This window comes from Bos javanicus, chromosome 25 (genome assembly GCF_032452875.1).
Source record: "Bos javanicus breed banteng chromosome 25, ARS-OSU_banteng_1.0, whole genome shotgun sequence".
In the NCBI taxonomy this organism is placed as follows: Eukaryota; Metazoa; Chordata; class Mammalia; order Artiodactyla; family Bovidae; genus Bos; species Bos javanicus.
Genome location: NC_083892.1, coordinates 15,962,526 through 15,982,688, shown reverse-complemented (window position 1 = coordinate 15,982,688; position 20,163 = coordinate 15,962,526). Strand labels below are relative to the sequence as shown.

Sequence of the window (20,163 nt, the reverse complement as noted above, 5' to 3'; positions counted from 1 at the left end):
AATTTACGGGCTAGGTTAAGAGGTTGGTCTATATCCCGTGTGTTGGGAAAGACATTAGGAGCTCCTCCATTCAGGCAGGATGGATAATTTGGTCCTCCGCACAGGAAACCTGGCCCTTGTCATCTGACAAGAGTGTGTGCTGATAAAGTGGGTATCCTTCACAAGTAAGGGATCCCTCTGTAATATGAGGAGGATATGAGATAAACAGAAAATTCAATGATGATATCTTTCATCTATAGACTGCCTTGAGGGAGGGAAAGGACATGGAGTCTAGAATTGGAATATCTTCATTTCCATAAGCAAATGTAGAGGAACTTCAGCGGGTCAGGACATCTTCAGTGTTGTGCTCATTTTTATGATAATGAAGACAGTCTCAGCTGACTGGATCCTTAATGAGCACAGGGTGTTCTGTCTGGCAGAGAAGGGAACTCACTTGAGGGACCCTCTTATGGACTAATATCTCCAGACCAGCCATCCAGACATTTTATGAAGAATTTCTTGGTCTCACTTCTGATCTCAGATCAATGGGGCAAGAAGAGGCTGAGAGACAGAGTGGAACTGAGGGTGACCTTCCTGATTGCTGTTAGGTGACTATTAGTGTCACAGACACAGGAAAAGGAGATGTGGAGACTAAATGGGTTAATTCAATGTCTGACTTATTTGGTTTGTCTGAAGGACACTTGGTTGGACACCAGAAGGTAGTTGGAAATATGGCCCTGAACTTAAGAAAGCAGAAGATCAAGAAATGTGGAAGCAATGTCTTCTACTAGGCCTTCTTGTGTAAACTGTGCCCTTTCCCCTCTCGTCCACATTCTCCCAGCTCCACCCCTCAGACAGCTCCAAGCGACACTTGCAGGCATTGTCTTCCTATGATCCTGAAGAGAAAGTCAAGCAATCTAAACAAGGGTAATCCTAGCTGCTTCCACATGATGCTTTCCCCCTTCCCTGACTATGTCATCAAGTGAAGCAGTGAATGATTTTTTCACCAATAGGGTTCTGGTCTTCAATTCCAGTGTGTGTGTGTATGCGCGTGCGCGTGCCTCACATTAATAAGCAATTCTCAGACACCAGCTGGGTGTCTTACAATTTAAATCAATTCTGACACTATCTGTATCAGATCCTATAAAACTACTTCCCCCTCCCAGCCTGTGTCCCTCCTTCAGATGGCAGGCAGAAGCCCCAGATTTTCACCTGTGCTTCTGATCAACTGGTTCGAGATTGGGGCTTCCAATGACTCCCTTGTTGGGTTTGTTTAATTTTCTAAAGTGACTCACAGAACTCAGGAAAATATTTTACTTATTAGACCACCAACTAATTATGAAAGGTTATAACTCGGAAACAGCCAGATGGAAGAGATGCACGGGGCAAGGCGTGGAGAGAGGGCACAGACTCTCCCTGCCCTCTTCAGGAGTATCACCCTCCGTGTTCACCAGCCTGGAAGCTCTTTGAACCTGGTCCTTTTCACTTCTCATGGAGGCTTAATTACTTAGGCTCTGCTGAGTCACTGAAAACCTGGCTCCACAGGAAACCAGCCTCCATCTTCAGGTAGTTTCCACAAATGACCTAGTTAACATAATAAAAGACATCTTGATTACTCTATGTATTTATGTATGTGAAAGTCACCCAGTCGTGTCTGACTCTTTGTGACCCCATGGACTATACAGTCCACAGAATTCTCTAGGCTAGAATACTGGAGTGGGTAGCCTTTCCCTTCTCCAGGGAATCTTCCCAACCCAGGGATTGAACCCAGGGGTCTCCCACACTGCAGGTGTATTCTTCGCCAGCTGAGCCACAAGGGAAGCCCTTGATTACTCTGCTCTACCACATTTAGGATTTCAGGAGCTCTATGCTTAAAACCGGTTTCCCAGGTGGTGCTAGGGGTAAAGAACTTTCCTGCCAATGCAGGAGATGTAAAAGGTGCAGGTTCGATCCCCTGGAAAAGGGCCTGGCAACCCACTCCAGTATTCTTGTCTAGGGAATCTCACGGACAGAAGAGTCTGGCGGGCTATACAGTTCATGGGGTCACTAAGAGTTGGACACAACTGAAGTGATTTAGTGCTCATGTACCTGTCTGAAACAGAGATGAAGACCAAACACATGTGTTTCTTAGAAGAAATCACAATATCATGCTCCTTGATTCATTGTTGATTTCAGTTTTCATAACTTCTTAAAAGTTTCTGGTTGTTAACAGTTCATGAGACCTCCAACTGTTTCATGCATTCAATATTGTGTGCAAGTCACTGATGACCAAGACACAAAACCTTAACTTAGATCTTAAGGAGAGGGAGACACACAATTAAACTAATAGTAATAGACAAATAATCATTCACATTTGGATTTTTCATAAATATTATAACAAAGAAGTATGTCTCCCAGTCTGGAGGATATAGCCATCTGTTATGGACCTCCAGTGGCCTTGGCCTGCAGTGGCTTGAAGCACGGTTTCAGTTCCCAGCCAGCCATTGAAGTCTAGTTTACAGCGAGAAGGCTGAATCCTAGCCACTAGATCACCAGGGACTCATGATCAGTGACAAGGCCCTGGCCTGTCAGCTGTGTAGAAATGAATTTCCACATTGAGATGGAAAGTGAAGCGTTTAGGAGGAAAAGGAGTACATGTAGATTGACACATGGGTTCACTGAGAGAGAGGAGCACCCTTGTGGCAGTTTCAATCATATATATATATATATATATATATATATATATATATATATATGGCGTTTCTTCCAGGTTTCCTCTGACCAATCGATTTACTTTGCCTGGTTCTGAGTCCATGTTTGGTTTATCTGGGGCTCCTCCCTGGTGCGTGTGTGCATCTCTTAGCCAGGTGAATTCTAGCAGAGAGGCCTATGGGTAGTTGACATCACTTACTATGGGGTGGCACTCCTCCTGTTTTGACCTCCAAGGAGCTCGTCTGTGCATGTGTAGGTGGGGACATCTCCTTCACTTAAAGAAGGAGGAATACGTGGTCTTTTACCTCCTATCTGGGCAGAGCCCAGCCTCCTCCATTGTCCTGCTATTTTGGAGTTTCTGTCCACAGAGCAGAAACTGTTCAGCCTGGGGTCCATTTTTCTCCTGCCTCAGTCTCAGTGTCTGGGTGGGGAGTGATGCCATTTTCTGAGAAGGGAAACTCAGGAGGAAGATCAAGTTTGGGTAGGGCTTTGGGGAGGCGAATAAAACTCAAAGGCATATGAAGCTCACCTTGGACTGAGCACCGTTCTAAGCAGATTACAAACATTCACTTCCAGCAACCTCTGAAGGAAGGGCCATCATACCCCTACTTTACAGATGGAAGCCCAAGGCAAGGAGGATTGAGTGACTTTTCTAAGGCCACACAACTTGTGAATGGCAGAGCCAGGATTTCAAACCCAGACTGGCTGGCTCCAGAATCCACACTCTACCATTTCAGACAATTCGGACTCTCATCAAACTATTTAGACATGTTCAGCTGAAGATTCTGGTAGGGCAAGTGAGTAGCAATTTGTTAAATAATTTCTTTAACATGTAAACCAGTCTGAGTTGGAATCTCTGCTACTGTTGGCGAAAGCATCCTAACACATAGAGACGTGAATGATGATCTGAAATTGTAAAATTCAGGAGAGAGGCTGGATGTTCAGTCTGGTGATACCTTTAAGTTCTACTTCTGGCAGTGCATTGTTGGCTCTCCCCTCCTCTCTAGCATACATGCTCAGTCACCAGTCATGTCCGACTCTGCAACCCCATGGACTGTAGCCCACCTGGCTCTTCTGTCCATGGGATTTTCCCAGGCAAGAATATTGGAGTGGGTTGCCGTGCCCTCCACCAGGGGATCTTCCCAACCCAGAGATCGAACACACATCTGCGTCTCCTGCATTACAGGTGGATTCTTTACCACTGAGCCACCAGGTAAGCCCCCTCTGCTTTCTCAGGGGTCTCTAATCCTTATAGGATTTGCATGGACTATAATAATGTTCATGCAAATTATAATGTAATGTCTTCTGGGAGATAAGGACACATAATGGATATTTTTTCTTTTTAAAATTAAATCTGGAAAGAGTGTCTGCCTGCCATGAGGATAATAGTATCCACTCACAGGTTCTGCCTTCATGTTCCTACCTGTACAGATACACATAAGCCCTAAGACCCTCAAAAATGACCTTGTTGCATGTAAGCCAAGTTGGACATGGTGATGGCTGTGAAAACTGGCAAGTCTGAAGGGCTGAAAAAGCAAGTAGAGCAGAAACAGCTCTCTGAGAATCGAAGGCAGGGTGCTCAGGCTGCCTGCCTTGGGCATCTCACATCCCACTTGTCTTGTTGCAAACATTGCACCTCTACCTTGTTTGAGAATGACAAGCCTGATTAAAACCCTTTAAATGGCTCTTGTTGACAAGATTTGCTAAAGAACATTTTAATGACTAAACAAAATTATGGTGCAATTTCACTTGATTAAAGACAAAACCCAAACCTGTGCAATTTCCAGGGCATGATGTTAAGGCAGAAACTGAAAAACATCTTTAAAGAATTCAGAGCCTGGATTCCACAGGAGAGAAGCATGACAGGGGTGCGGATTTGCTTCTCTTTATCATGGCCTCCTGGGTGGCTTTTGTTTCCTTTGTCCTACTGGCTTTGCGTGTTCACAATTGTCTAGATAGCTTGAAGGTGACCAAGAAAACCAGATTCTATTTGCAAGTAGCATGCTATTTTGAGATGCTTTCTGAACTTCACTCAATGCCAGACTTGTGACATGTGTTTGTCACTTTCTCGTTGAAATTCCTGCCATGGTTCCAGTCTGAAACCTCATATTGTTACCAAATCAGGTCTAGCTGCTCTTCACTCAAAAATTAGTACTTGAGTGAGACAGATGTTGGTAAAAAGGAAAATTGCTTTTAATCAGAATGCCGACAATCTGGGGAGATGGTGGATTCAGTGTCACCCCAAAACCATCTCTGAAGATTCTGCTTAGCCAGAAAAGTTTTGTGTGTGTGTGTGTGTGTGTAATAAAGTTTTATTAAAGTATAAAGGAGATAGAGAAAGCTTCTGACATAGGCATCAGAAGGGGGCAGAAAGAGTACCCGTTTGCTAGTGTTAATAATGAGGTTATATAATCCAAAGAATGTCTGGAGGTTGTAAAGACCTCCTCCAACCTACTCCCATAATTTACATTTTAAGATAACACTGTCCTCAGGCAAGATACATCCTTGTAAAGACCAGGTATACTCCCATAATTAACATTTTAAAATAACAGAAGGTTGAATCCAAAGACTGTCCTTAGGCAGGATACATTATTGGTATATAATCCTAAGGAATGTGGAGAAAGAAAAAAAGTTTGTCCTTTTTTCCTCCTTGAGAATTCCAGACCCCTCTCTCCTTGGGGAAAAAGGGAAAAAATCAGTGTTAATCATTGAGATGGAAGGGGTCGGAGTCATCACATTTGTTGACATCTCCCACTGTGTGCAGGCTTGTGGAAAGGCTTGTCGACTTCTGTCATTTTTCTTTAGATGCTATGTTTTATTTTTGACTTTTTATTTTGTATTGGGGTATAGCTTATTAACACTGTTGTGATAGTTTCAAGTGAACAGGAAAGGGGCTCAGCCATACATATACATATACCCATTCTCTCCCAAACTCCACTTCCCTCCAGGCTGCCACATAACACTCAGCAGAGTCGCCTGTGCTATACTGTAGGTCCTTGTTGGTCACCCACTTTAAATATAGCAGTGTGTACATGTCCATTCCAAACTCCCTAATTATCTGTTCCCCCAAACCTCCCCCTCACTCCACAACCATAAGTTTGTTCTCTAAGTTACTGAGTCTCTTTCTGTTTTATAGTTTCATTTGTATAATTTCTTTTCAGATTCCCCATATAAGAGATGTCATATAATATTTTTCCTTCTCTATCTGACTTTGTTTTCTCAGTGTGACAATCTCTAGGTCCATACATGGTGCAAATGGCATTATTTCATTCTTTTTAGTGGCTGAGTAATATTCCATTGTATATATGTATCACATTTAGATGCTATTTTGTTCACAGTTTGGGACCTTTCTGAAGGGGAAGCTAAGGAAGAGATCTGGTCATCTGTTCATTAAATGATTCTCCATTTCTCCTTCTTTTATTTGTGGAAAGAACCAACAGATTAAGCAAGGTATTGTGAGGTTGATATTTCTCCTGGCAATCTTGATCCAGTTTGTGATTCATCCAGCCCAGCATTTCACAAATAAGCAGGGTGACAATACACAGCCTTGACATACTCCTTTCCCAGTTTGGAAGCAGTCCATTGTTTCGTGTCCAGTTCTAACTGTTGCTTCGTGTCCTACATACATATTTCTCAGGAGGCAGGTAATGTGGTCTGGTAATATTCTTAATCTCACTAAGAATATTCTGCAGTTTGTTGTGATCCACACGAAGTCTTTAGCATAGTCAACGAAGCAGAAGTAGATTTTTTTTGGGATTCCCTTGCTTTTTCTATGATCCAGCATATATTGGCAATTTGACCTCTGGTTCCTCTGCCTTTTCTAAATCCAGCTTATACAACTGGAAGTTATTGGTTAGCATATTGCAAAAGCCTAACTTGAAGGATTTTGAGCATAATCTTTCTGGCATGTGGAATGAGTGCAATTGTATGGTAATTTGAACATTCTTTGGCATTGTCTTTCTTTGGGGTTGGAATGAAAACTGACATTTTCCAGTCTTGTGGCCACTAAGTTTTCCACGTTTGCTGGCATAATGAGTGCAGCATTTTTATAGCCTCATCTTTTAGGATTTGAAATAGCTCATCTGGAATTCCATCACTTTCACTAGCTTAGTTCGTAGTGATACTTCCTAAGGCCCACTTGATTCTAGGATGTCTGGCTCTAGGTGACTGATCACATCATCAGGGTTATCTGGGCCATTAAGAACTTTTTTGTACATTTCTTCTGTGTATTCTTGCCACCTTTTCTTAATCTCTTCTTTTTCTGTTAGGTCCTTGCTGTTTTTGTTCTTTACTGTGCCTATCTTTGCATGAAATGTTCCCTTGATATATTCAATTTTCTTTAAGTGATCTCTAGTATTTTCCATTCTATTGTTTTCCTCTTATTTCTTTGCACTGTTCACTAAAGAAGTCTTTCTTATCTCTCCTTGCTATTCTCTGGAACTCTGCTTTCAGTTGGGTATCTCTTTCCCTTTATCCTTTGCCTTTTGCTTCTTTTCTCAGCTATTTGTAAGGCCTCCTCAGACAACCACTTTGCCTTTTGCATTTCTTTTTCCTGGGGATGGTTCTGGTCACCTCCTCCTATACAGTGTTACAAGCCCCCACCCAGTTCTTCAGGCACTCTGTTTACCAGATTTAGTTCCTTGAATCTATTTGTCACCTCCACTGTATAACCATAAGGGATTTGATTTAGGTCATATCTGAATGGCCTAGTGGTTTTTCCTACTGTCATCAATTTGAGCCTGAATTTTTTAGCAAAGTGCTGATGATCTGAGGAGAGTCAGCTCCTAGTCTTGTTTTTGATGACTGTATAGAGCTTCTCCCTTTGGATGCAAAGAATATAATTAATCTGATTTTGGTACTAACCATCTGGTGATGTCAATGTATAGAGTCGTCTCTTGTGTTGTTGAAAGAAAGTGTTTGCTATGACCAGTGCATTCTCTTGGCAAAACTCTGTTAGCCTTTGTACTGCTTCATTTTGTGCTCCAAGGCCAAACTTGACTGTTATTCTATGTATCTCTTGACTTCCTACTTACGCATTCTAGTCACCTATGATGAAACTATTCAATATTGGAAAAGGCGTACATCAAGGCTGTATATTGTCATTCCTGCTTATTTAACTTATATGCAGAGTACATCATGTTAAATGCCGGGCTGGATGAATCACAAGCTGGAATCAAGATTGCCAGGATAAATATCAGCAACCTTAGATATGCAGATGATAATATTTTAATGGCAGAAAGTGAAGAGTTACTAAAGAGCCTCTTCATGAAGGTGAAAAAGAAGGGTGAAAAAGCTGGCTTAAATCTCAACATTCAAAAAATGAAGATCATGGCATCCAGTCCTATCACTTCATGGCAAATAGATGAGGAAAAAGTGGAAACAGTGTCAGATTTCATTTTCTTGGGCTCCAAAATTCCTGTGGATGGTGACTCCAGCCATGAAATTAAAAGACACTTTCTCCTTGGAAAAATAGCTATGAAAAACCTAGACAAAGTGTTAAAAAGCAGACATCATTTTGCCAACAAAGGTCTGTCTAATTAAAGTTATAGTTTAAAAAAATAAAAAAGCTATAGTTTTTCTAGTAGTCATGTATGGATGTGAAAGTTGAACCATAAGGAAGGCTTAGCACCGAAGAATTGATACTTTCAAACTGTGGTGCTAGAGAAGATTCTTGAGAGTTCCTTGGACAGCAAGGAGATCAAACAAGTCAATCCTAAAGGAAATCAGTCCTGAATATTCATTGGAAGGACTGATGCTGAAGCTGAAGCTCCAAAACTTTGGCCACTTGATGAGAAGAACTGACTCATTGGAAAAGACCCAGATGCTAGGAAAGATTGAAGGCAGGAGAAGGGGGCAGCAGAGGATGAGATGGTTGGATGGCCTCACTGACTCGATGGACATGAGTTTGATCAAGCTCCAGGAGACAGTGAAGGTCAGAGAAGCCTGGCGGGCTGCAGTCTGTGGGGTTAGAAAGGGTTGGACAAAACTTAGCAACTGAACAACTCTGAGGTCAAAAGATTTGAAAGGTTTGTTAGGGCCAGAAATGAGTAGAACATGGGGCTGTCTAGTTTAAGGTTAATGACAAGACAACGAGGCCTCCTGCAGAGAGCTTTTTCCTTCCAAAAGCTGCTTATAATATCACCAATAGAACCAGTTGAGAAGATAAAGTGAGTTTATTGCTTATGGCTCTAATGAAGAACACCACCTTGCAAAGTGATAGCAATGTGCCTTCAGGGAAGGGAAAGTCACAATTTAATGGGAACTGGAGGTTTGATTTAAGACGGAATCTTTCAAAGAGGTGGCTTCGTTAGGATTGGTAAGGATCATGATGCAACACTTCAGGGTTGGTGAATATACAAAGGTGTGGATTTTGAGGAAAAGGATTAAAAATCTCTAGAGTCCATGTTTTCCACTGAAGAGCTGATGAATCTTTTTCTCAAGTTCTTGTAATGAATGTCAGATCATTTGCCTGGGCGGGAAACTCCCAGAAACAAAGAAAGTCATGCTAATGAACTCAGAAGAAAAAGCCAAAATCATGTTCATGTAGATAGGAAGTAGTTTTGGTTCCCAGAGTTTCAATCTGTGGGTAGATGATGTCCCTTCTCACTTTCCAAGGTTGAAATTCAGGATACTTAACCTGTTCTCAGGGTCCAATGTGATCCACCCTTTTCTAACCTTTTCAATCTCCATCACATCTGACGCTCGGCTTACACTATGCAGTTCAGCTCTACTGGCCTGCCACTAGTTCCTTGCTCTTCCTCACCTCAGGGCCTTTGCACATATTATATTCTCTGCCTGCAATACCCCTTTGCCTTGCATGTTTGGTCAGCTTCACCTTGTGGGGCTAAAATGTCACCTCTTCAGGGGAGCTCTGTCAATTCTGAGCCCAAGTTATGCTCCTTCTGTCCCCCATTTCCAACTTTTTTGACATTCCTTACAATTTGGAAATTGAAAATACATTTAATACACCTAACCTACCGAACATAATAGCTGAGCCTAGACTACCTGAAATGTATTCAGAACACTTACTACATTAGCCTACAGTTGGGCAAACTCATCTAACACAAAGGTTATTTTAAAACAAAGTGCTGAATATCTCATATAATTTTTTGAATACTGTTGTTTAGTTGTTAAGTTGCATCTGACCCTTTTGCAACTCTAGGGACTGTAGCCTGCCAGGATCCTCTGTCCATGGGATTCTCCAGGAAAGACTACTGGAGTGGGTTGCCATATCTTCCTCCAGGGGATTTCCCCAACCAGGGATCAAACCTGTGTCTCCTTCATTGGCAGATGGGTTCTTTACCCTCTGAGCCACCTGGAAAGTCCACTGAACACTGTTCAAAAGCAACATACCAGAATCTCTCTCTGGGTGCAGAATGGTTTTAGGTATGGATTGTTCACCCTTGGGATCTTGCAACTGACAGGAGCATATCCACAACTCATCTTCATAAGAGAGGATTGCATCATATATTGGTGGCCTGGGAAAAGATTAGAATTAAAAATTTGAAGTAGTTTTTACTGAAGGTGAACCATCACTTTTACACCATTGTAATACTGAAAAGTTCTAAGTTGAAGCATCACAACTTGGGGACCATCTGTACAGAGCAGGAGTTGATGAGGTCAGGAGTACAGGAGGTGGATTAGAGGGGTACCAAGGCCAAGACAGGGCTTCCCAGGTGGCTCAGTGGTAAAGAATCCACCTGGCAGTGTAGGAGATGCCAGAGACTTCGGCTCTATCCCTGGGTCAGGAAGATCCCCTGGAGAAGGAAATGGCAACCCACTCTACTATGCTTGCCTGGAAAATTCCACGGACAGAAGAGCCTGGCAGGCTGCAGTCCATGGGGTCACAAAGAGACACGGCTGAGTGAACGTGAGCATGAGAGGCAAAGAGAGAGAGAATAGGCACAGAGAGACCAAAAATCAGGATTTAAAGTGAGATTCCTTGATTTTTAAAGATAACCTAGTAATTTAAAGAAATATTAATAAATACTGCACAACCAAAAGCAGTGGTTCACTACTGGCAGTGATTTTGCCTCCCAGGGGATGATGGCAATGTCTCGAGACATTTGCGCTTTCACATCTGGGGAGAGGAGTATTAGGGGCATCTAGTAGATAGAAACCAAGGATGTGGCTAAAATCCTTCAGTGTGTGGGACAGCCCCCTAAAGAGAGCATCATCCAGTCCCCAATGCCAGTGATGCCCAATTTGGGAAACCCTGAACCAAGGAAAAGGAGACTTATGTCCACGGATGGGGTCTGTTGACATGGTCAGCAAATTTCTAAAAAGGAACAGGTGAGCCAGAAGCTCAAGGATGACCCTCTTCCCTTCAGGTCTTTCCATATGCCTTCCTGTTTCCTTTATGCTTCAGCAGAGGTGATTTTCCACCACTTGGTTAACACTCCTCATTAAGCAATTACCACCCACAGGCCCTCATTTTCACGTCTGTAATCACCCCAAGTACAAAAGATGCCCTGTTCACCAGAGGCAGATGGAGATCAGTCATTACAAGGCTATTAGACTAAACTCAGGTGTCTTCCTTAACTCATCTCCATGGGCCGTATACTTCAGCTTGGTAGGCACTGAAGCTGTCTCTTCAGCCCTTCAGTCCAATGACTTCCCAGCCTGGTTCTCTAATTACTGCTGGAAGAGCATAATTTCCAATTCTAACCCTTAATGTTTCCACTGATATTTTTTAGGCAGCAGCAAAATCCACTCTTTTGCATGCTGTATTCATAGCTGATTATATGAATCGCATTGCAATAAAATGAGAGGCAAGATAAATAATTTTGGATAGACCTTTGTTGTTAGGCAAGAGTATGTTTAGAGCAACTGCTTTTGGTTAGATAAATCAGACGTTGCAAACTCAAAGATGCCCAGGCAGGTCATGAGAAGGCAGGAAGCAAGTCATGAAAACAGAGACTGGTGGAACCAGAGGGGGTCACCCAGGTTAGAAGGAACACTTGTCCCTCATGTCCAGCCGATGCTGCAGAATGGCAGTTGGGTCCAGTGTGGCAAGATCTTTTGATGCTTCAACAGAACTAGAAATCAGAGTTTTTCTTTTTTTTTTTCTTTTTTCTTTTTTTTTTTTGAAATCAGAGTTTTTAAATGACTTTGTCTTAAGAGACTCTGTAGGATTTCTCTGAAACCATGTTGCCTAGATGTGGCTTGTGAGTTATCAGACGGTGATTGCTATTGAGATTCTTAGGAGCCATTTGCTTTCTGCATATAAGAGCAAATCAGAAAGTTATAAACGGGCCAGGTTAAGAAGGAGGGGCTGGTGGATTCTAGACTTGGAGGAAGAAATAGTTTTCCTACCCCTAAAGCAAAGCCTCATCAACCTCATCAGCATCATAATGGTCACTTGTGTGCTGGGCGTCCTACTAAGATAGGACCTTATCAGGGTGACCTCATTTATTTTTTAGCCCTTAATTTTATATTGAAGTATAGGCAGTTAACAATGTCGTGATGGTCTCAGGTAGGCAACAAAGGGACTCAGGCATACATGTACATGCGTCCATTCTCCCCCAAACTCACCTCATATCCAGGCTGCCGTATAACATCGAGACGAGTTGCATGTGTATGTAGTAGGTCCCTGTTGGTTATCCACTTTAAATATAGCAGTATGTACATGTCAATCCTCTCATTTGTTTTACTGCAGCCTAGGAAATATTACCTCCGATTTGAAGGTGAGAAGCCCAGGTCTCAAGAGAAGTAACTGCTCATGATCACGCGATAATAATGACTGCTCACGTGACAGTATTTGAGCCTGGGTCTATGTGAGCTTTTTATTCATTACTGTCTATTCGACCATAGATGTTTGGAATTGAGAATGAGGGTTTTTTAACTTCAGAAGGCATTTTTGTAGTTTTTGACCATATCCACTGCAGTCTATGGGGTCACAAAGAGTCAGACAAGACTGAGCGACTTCCACGCCCGTTCATTTCTGCAGGTAGGATGGAACAAAGTTAACTGGATGATCAAGTGAGAATTCTAGGTTCCTGGAACACAAGATGGCAACAAAGACAATGTTGACCAATTCCTCATTTTCCTGTGGTGGTGTGTTACTCGTTCAGTCGTGTCCAACTCTTGCGACCCCAAGACTGCAGCCTACCGGCTCCTCTGTTCATGGAATTCTCCAGGTAAGAATACTGGGGTGGGTAGCCATTCCCTTCTCGAGGGGATTGTCCTAACCCAGGGTCTCCTGCACTGTAGGCAGATTTTTATCAATCTGAGCCACCAGGGAAACCTTATCATTTTCCTGAGCAGCACTCTATATATGCCTGAAGGCAATTGGTGTATAAATACCTCAGTTCCCTCACCATTTTTAGGTACCTGTTTCTACACCATCACCCAGGCGTCCCTAGCAGGACTGGGCTTTGGGTGTCAGTAGGACTAACTTGTTTTTTGTGATGGCTTATTTCCCTTTCCAATCTCACTATTTCCTTGCTTTTATCTCTCAAACCAGCTATGCATATATGAATCTTGGTCTTGAGATCTGCTTCTGGGAGCACCCAAACTAAGACTCAGGAGCACCTCAAGTTCCTTTGTTTTTGCAAAACTCAGATTATATTTCCTTCTGTTGGAACTAGGCATGTCACCAAGCATTAGCTATTTGTATTTATTATATGAAGTCTTATGTGATCATAGGCTGGAAGATAACAGAATTTAGCATTAGTTTTAACTCAAACTTACTAGTAAAACAATCAAAAAAAATGGGAGGGGAGGGAAGATATAAATCAAAAGGATTTGGCCACAAAGAAGATTTTTGATTGCTGTGATCTCTGCCATGTTCCCATGGTTTTAAATGTGATTGATTGTCTACAGTGCATCATTTCCAGTGATAAGAGGCCCTTTTCTTTATTTTTCTGTTTAATTTTCTTTCTAGTGACTTTAAAGGAAGAACTCTTTGGCACTGAAAATTACTTTGGATTGTAACAAGAAAGATGCAGAACTTTTTTTCTATTTCTTTTAATGGTCATTCAGGGACACAGTGTAATTGAATTAAGACACTTCCAGGAGGTGAATTATAGGATAATAATTCAGGCCTTTCCATTTAATAGGAGCTGGCCTGTGGCCTTGAGTCCACTAGATCTGAAGGGGTGAATTACTGCTCCATAACTCACAAGGTCCCATTTAAAGAGACCCTGGTTAAAGAGAATTAACATCAAGAATCAAATCTGGCAAAGGCAACACAAGATCTAAGAGTAAGGAATGTGAGGAACATAGAAATGAATTTGCAAACTTGGCTTCTCACTTCAAAGAAGTCAGACATCAGAGAATAACATCAGGCCCTTGATAAAAATGAATGGCCTCTCAGCCCAGCAGAGTTCTGGATATTTTTTGCCAAAGCCCTGACACACACGTGTGAAAGTTTTGAGCACCCCGACTTTTCAGAACTGATAAAGTAACTAGCTTTATAATGGGCTTCCCAGGAGGCACTAGTGGTAAAGAATCTGCCTGCCAGTGCAGGAGACATAGGAGATGTGGATTTGATCTCTGGGTGAAGGACCCGTGGAGTAGGAAATGGCAACCCACTCTAGTATGCTAGCCTGGTAAATTCCATGGACAGAGTAGCCTGGCAGGCTCCATGGGGTCTCAAAGAGTCAGACCTGACTGAGTGACTAAGCACACACATTCAGTCTACAGGAGCATGAAGAGAAAGCAACTAACTGAGCTTTAAACCTAGCTAGGGCACAGGCCAGGTGTCCAGCAGGTATGTGCATCCTGAAGGCAGAATGGACAGCTACCTCCTAGGGTACCCGAGGCATCTCTTCCGGGAGTCACCATAAGCTCTCACTGATGCCTGAGATTTCTTCATTCACAATTCATTTGGGCTCAACATTTATACCTTTCTGTTTTCTCTTTTTTAAAAGCACTTGGCATTGTTCATAAATAAATGTGTGGCACTTAACTCACAGACAGATGTGAGCTCATATCTAAACTCCACAACTTACAGTCTGTCAAATCTTGGGGAAACTGCTTGCCCTCTCTCTCTTTCAAGCTTCTCATCTATAAAATGAGGCTTGTAACAATACCACCTTCTTAGGGCTGTCAGGAAGATTAGATAAAAGAACGAACATAATAATGCTTAGCAAAATGTCTGACATAGACATTCTGATACAGAATAAACATTATTGAAAAATATCCTTCAGAGAGCAATGTGCATGCCAAGAATCACTTAACTGTGTTCTCCTTTTAAAGTCTAGAATGTGAATATTGTTTCATATAAGAAAAAAAAAGGATCACTAATTCAGTAAAGTTCATAAATATTTTTTTCTGATATGATACTAATTGGAAGTTAGCCACCTCTAAGGTAAATCTAAGTTTTGGAAATTTCTAGAAACCTGGAGAAAAACCATCTCAACTCCAAAATTTCCATCCAGTTTAGGAGGTCAGTACCAGATGACAGAACCTGCGCCATCTTCACTCCCTCCAAGACCTCTTGCCTATCATTGGCCAACCGTCTGCTATCTGTCCCAAACTTTTACCTACAGATAAGAAGAAAAAGCTTATAATTCACTACAGTTCATTAAAATGAAAATAAAAATTTATTTTGCATCAAAATGAAAAATGACTCATTTATTATTAGCATATAAATAGCATTTTTAAATGTCACTCTGCCTCAAAATCACTTACATTTTCAGTGATCATAGCACACAAAATTAATTTTTGATAGCCTTTTGTGATTTGGCTGAAAATTCTTATTTCTTTTTGTGCTTTAAACAGCAAACTGTATCCACTGCTATTCATAGCAAATTTTAGATAATGAAGCAATTAAAAATACATGGATTTAAGATCTTATCTCATTTTTCCTTTGGCCTATTTCTGCTTCATTATTCATGAAGGGATATGTTTAATTCAGAGTTAGTAATTGCAGATATATCTGGTATAAATTGTGCCTCATATTCTTTACCCATTTCAATTTATTTTAGCAAATAGATCTCTATTTGAAAAAAAGTAGTTGAGAGCAGGGAGAGTATGATAAAAAGCAGAAAGCTATACATGTATGTGTGTGTGTGTTGATTGGCATGTCCAAACAAGATTTCAGAAATGTTAATAATCACATTACCTGAGGATTTACCAAGAGCCAAGAACTGTGCTGAACAATTACGTATGGCATTTCATTCAGTCCTAAGAGTAATCTTATCAGGGAGGTACCCTTAGTGATTCCATTTCTTAGATATGGAAACTGAGGCTCAGAGAGGCTATAGAACTGAGTAGGAGGTCATTAAAAATGACAGAGAAGCAAGATTAGGACCTAGTTTATCTGCCTCTACAGCTGGTGTGTCCAACCATCCATCACACAGTTTCCTGTGTCCTCGGGCTGCACAGTTCTGAACCACAGATAATTTGTTAGAAGCTTGAAATCATCTTGCTGCTCCATGTAGGAGCATTCTTACTCCATAAAGTTGCTGGTCTGAGGAGCTTGTCACTTATTTTGTTTTCATGAACCCTAAATATGTTTCAGGAATTTATCCTAGGGAAGTAATAGAAATGGTACATGTAGTTCTTGCAATGTAACTTGTTCCAGGGTTTTATGTACTAATAAAAAAAAGAAGAAAGAAAGAAAAGAAATGAAAAAAGGAGAGCAGAGGAGAAAATGAAACAAAATAAGAAAATAGTCTTAAAATGTTCAATTACAGTTTAAATAAACTCCAATGCATTTACTCAGTATTTTTTATTATTACTCTGGAGCCATTGACAATGACGATGAAAGTTTTAGGTTACTTAAATCCAAAAATGTTCATGGTATAAAAATAATAGGTTTATAAAATAATATGTATAATGCACTCCTTTTTAATGAAAACATTACATATGTATATATAAATGTGTGTGGGAGTAAGAGGAGAGAATCTAGACAGTACTGTCCAGTAGAAATATAATGTGTCACAGATGTAATTAAAAATTTTCTAATAGGCATATTAAAAACTAAAGCAAAAGGGTAGCATTAATTTTAATAATACTTTATTTATCCCCCAATACTCAAAATATTATTATTTCATTCTGTAACCAATCTAAAATTATTAATGTGATATTTTACATTTTTTTGTTAAGTGTTGTAATCAGGTATGCCTCTCATACTTACGTGTGTGTGTGCTGAGTCGCTTCACTTGTGTCCAGCCCTTTGCGACCCTATGGACTGTAGCCCACCAGACTCCTCTGTCCATGGGAGTCTCCGGGCAAGAGTACAGGAGTGGGTTGCCATGCCCTCCTCCAGGGGATCTTCTTGACCCAGGGATCAAACCTGCGTCTCCTGTGTCTCCTGAATTGCAGGCAGATTCTTTATGCACTGAGTCACTTGGGAAGCCCAAAGGAAAACTCACGTTGGCCAGGAATTGAACCCAAGTCAATTGCTTGGAAGGCAGCTATCCTCACCACCATACCACTAACGCAAAAAGTCAAAGCTGTGTCATTCAGTTGTGTCCAACTCTTTGTGACCCCATGGACTGTAGCCTGCTAGGCTTCTCTGTCTAGGCATAATGCTGGAGTGGGTTGCTATTCTCTTCTCCAGGGGAACCTTCCCAACCCAGGGATCGAATCCAGGTGTCCTGCATGGCAGGCAGATTCTTTAACATCTGAGCCACCAGCAAAACCCAATTGTAATGTGCTTCCTGGCTGTAGCCTTTCTTGCTGATTCAGGTCCCTCACGCTTTCACACCACATCGTCTGCTCTAACTGCTGAATCACAGCATCCTGGTCCCTCCCTCCACAGGACTGATCTCAGTTCCTTCTCAATCCACTGCAGATTCTTGCCCGAATCCTGAGTTCTCCTCTGCTGTAATGTGGCCCATGCCTTGCCTTCTCTGTAATGGCAAAATATCATCCTAAGTACTTAATTACTTTGTAAAGTGGCCATGTTGCCATTGCTTCTGGAAAGAAAACTTGAATTAAATGGAAAGTGTCTTCAAGGATTTTTTTTTTTTTTTACTCTAACACATTGCATTGATCCCTGCTATGTATTCCTCCATTCCAGACTCTAGGGATACATGAGAGAACAATTAGGCAAGAACATCACCAACTTTATGGAGCTTGAGTTTCCAGCATGAGAGACAGTAAAAAAAAAAAAAAACAAAAAAACATGCAAGCAAGTAATTATGCAATATGGCAGGTATTGTTGAGAGCTATGGAGGCAAATAAAGGAGGAAAGGGGAGACTGAGGTGTCGTTATGTTGGATGATTGGGAAGTTGCGTTTGACAAGGTAACACTAAGCAGTGACTTGACAGAAGTGACTGAGGGATTCATGAAGCTATGGGAGAGAAAACCATCCAGCAAGTGCAAAGGCCCTGAGGTAGGAGCAAACTTGGCCTGACTGAGGAAACACGAGCGGCCACAGTGGCTGGCATTGAAGCTTATTTTGCCAGGTTCAAGGTATGAAGTAGAGGTTGAGAGCCAGAAGTCCAATATACTTGAGCTATTTAACATACAATTTTAAGATGTTGGTGTTACGGTGCTAGAAACCCTCTTAATCACCCCAAAATGAGGACAAGGACAAATAAATTGGACAGCTTGAGAAACATCAGCAAAAGAGGCTGTTACTCTCTGGGTCCATGCTGTACAGACAGAATAGCCTTAAGAGAGAAAATGTGAACCATGGGAGAGAAGGAGAGGAGCAAGGACTTGGAGGCACAAGTAATCAAGAGGAACATAGACGCTGGAGAATTCACAAAAGTCTTGGGAGAATGTTAGGCTCACAGAACTTGGGATTGGAGCTCAGGTCAAATATATTCAAAACTCAAGGAAGGGGTCATGACCCTGTTTACATCTTGGTTGAATATATTTAGGACACAAAATACTTGGAGAATCATATAATCTTAATTTGGTTTGTTCTTAGGGATACACCCAATGATTTAAACCTGATTTTCAAATTGTTTTAAAAATTTTATTTATTTATGACTGCTCTGGGTCTTTATTGCTGTGCATGGACTTTCTCTAGTTGTGGTGAGTGGGGGATACTCTCTTGTTAGGGTGCACAGGCTTCTCATTGGGGTGGTCTCTCTTGTTGCAGAGCATGGGCTCTAGGTACATGGACTACAGTAGTTGTGGCGTGAGAGTTTAGTTGCCCCTAAGCATGTGAAACCTTCCAGATCCAGGGGTCAAACCCATGTCCCCTACACTGGCAGGCAGCATCTTAACCACTGAGCCACCAGGGAAGTCCTCAACAAAATTTTTAACATCTACATTTAATACTAAATAGATTAACAGGTGAAACACAAAAGGATTTCTCACGAGTGGGCTTTTTCAAAGAGTATGTTTCCTTGGCACACAGAAAATGTTATGTGGGGTGGAAAAAAGTCCCATTTATGAAAATCTTGTTTATGCCACAGTGATGCAGAATGAAGGGCTGTTGGCACTGCCATCCTGGCATGCAAATGACCATTTCTAGTAATTCTTTAGAGTGCATGTTTCCAGGCTGCAGAGAGCATTGTGTCCAAAAAATAGGTAGGATTCACTCTGCATGCCAACTGTTACCCTGCCAGAAAGCCATGCCATCTGGATGTCATCCTAATATACTCCCTCCTTCACCCAGAGTAAATCTCTGTCATGATGAGTAAGCACTATATCATAATCTCTGGGCTCCAGTCTTGTCTGATCACTGACTAGCTTGGGATGGTGGCCATAAATCCTGAGTCTCAGTTTCCCTGAATGGAAAGGGAAAATAATTATTAAAGTGAGGATACATTTGGTTGAGGATGAAGAAAGAGAAGGCTTAGCAGCGAACCTGACCAATGACAAACTCTGAATAAGGTTAGTATGAAATAAGTGAAAACATCTAGATGATCAACAGAGAGCTACCTGTATTTTGTTCTTTTTTCTTTCCACCCCTTTTGGAGAAAAATGACAAGGACTCACTTTCAAGAAATTACACTATGTTCAATGCCTTCCCATCAAGAGCAGGCAATGTTCCGTATCTGGCCATTGGTAAGTATCAAATGGGCTCGTGTCAGACAAGACATGGCTTTTAATCTCCCTTGATTTGCCATGTCACCTGTCAGCGACCTTGACTGTTGCAGAATTGCAGTTTACTGATAACTGTGTTTACCGCTTTTGAAGTCATGTCTGCCGAAAACCACATCTGGTTCACCGCCGCCTCAACAGACACAGGATGATGTAGAAAGGCTAATTCTGCGGTGTACACAATCCATGTCTGTTTTCCCAGAGGATTCCTGATGGAGTGAACTCATCAGAGGCAGTTCCTTGAAGGCTGGCAATCCCGCGGAGAGGCGAGGACAGGGTGGGACTTGAAATCCTCAGTGAACTACCAGGGGATTGTGACCTCAGACACAGGGATGAGAGAGGGTGCTGTTGCCCCAAGGAGGGTTGCAGTGCTTTTCAGAGTCCTTTCCCTTGGTCTAGCAGCCACCTTTGGTGTAGACCACGTTGAGATATCTCAAATGAAGGAACATTTCCCAGCCTAGTTGTCTCACTTGGAAAACATTAACACGAATACTGATGTTGGGAGAAAGCCTAGTGCCATAAGCGGGAGAGATGTT

General features: G+C 41.7%; 1 long non-coding RNA gene across 1 annotated transcript; it reads right to left on the bottom strand.

Annotated features, from left to right (window-relative positions):
• Positions 1-1,268: 1,268 nt before the first annotated feature.
• Positions 1,269-19,911, bottom strand: LOC133238320 (uncharacterized). The gene is made up of 3 exons (XR_009733512.1): positions 19,713-19,911; positions 10,024-10,148; positions 1,269-1,563 (listed from the first exon to the last, which is right to left on the bottom strand). It is a non-coding gene; the product is annotated as an uncharacterized LOC133238320 (long non-coding RNA).
• Positions 19,912-20,163: the final 252 nt, after the last annotated feature.